The 520-nt window shown below is 40.4% G+C and overlaps 1 non-coding gene across 1 annotated transcript; it reads left to right on the plus strand.

The window, feature by feature from the left end:
- Positions 1–280: 280 nt before the first annotated feature.
- LOC127740783 (small nucleolar RNA R71) lies at positions 281–388 on the plus strand. The gene has a single exon (XR_008001641.1). It is a non-coding gene; the product is annotated as a small nucleolar RNA R71 (small nucleolar RNA).
- The last annotated feature ends 132 nt before the right edge of the window (positions 389–520 follow it).

Here is a 520-nt window from a genome sequence, read left to right on the forward strand (position 1 = left end):
GAGAAATCATATTGACTTGTTGGGTCAATATTTTGTTCTGAGCCAAAATGGCATTCAAAGTGTCAATCTCAAGAACTCCTTTCTTCTGACTAGTCCCATTGTTCACAGGATTTCTTTCAGAAGTGTACATGAATTGGTTATTTGCAACCATTTCAATCAGTTCTTGAGCCTCTGCAGGCGTCTTCTTCAGATGAAGAGAGCCTCCAGCAGTGCTATCCAAAGACATCTTGGACAGTTCAGAGAGACCATCATAGAAAATACCTATGATGCTCCATTCAGAAAGCATATCAGAAGGACACTTTCTGATTAATTGTTTGTATCTTTCCCAAGCTTCATAGAGGGATTCTCCTTCCTTCTGTCTGAAGGTTTGGACTTCCACTCTAAGCTTACTCAATTTTTGAGGTGGAAAGAACTTTGCCAAGAAGGCATTGACTAACTTTTCCCAAGAGTCCAGGCTTTCTTTAGGTTGAGAATCCAACCATGTTCTAGCTCTGTCTCTTACAGCAAAAGGGAATAGCAT

This window comes from Arachis duranensis, chromosome 7 (genome assembly GCF_000817695.3).
Source record: "Arachis duranensis cultivar V14167 chromosome 7, aradu.V14167.gnm2.J7QH, whole genome shotgun sequence".
Lineage (NCBI taxonomy): Eukaryota > Viridiplantae > Streptophyta > Magnoliopsida > Fabales > Fabaceae > Arachis > Arachis duranensis.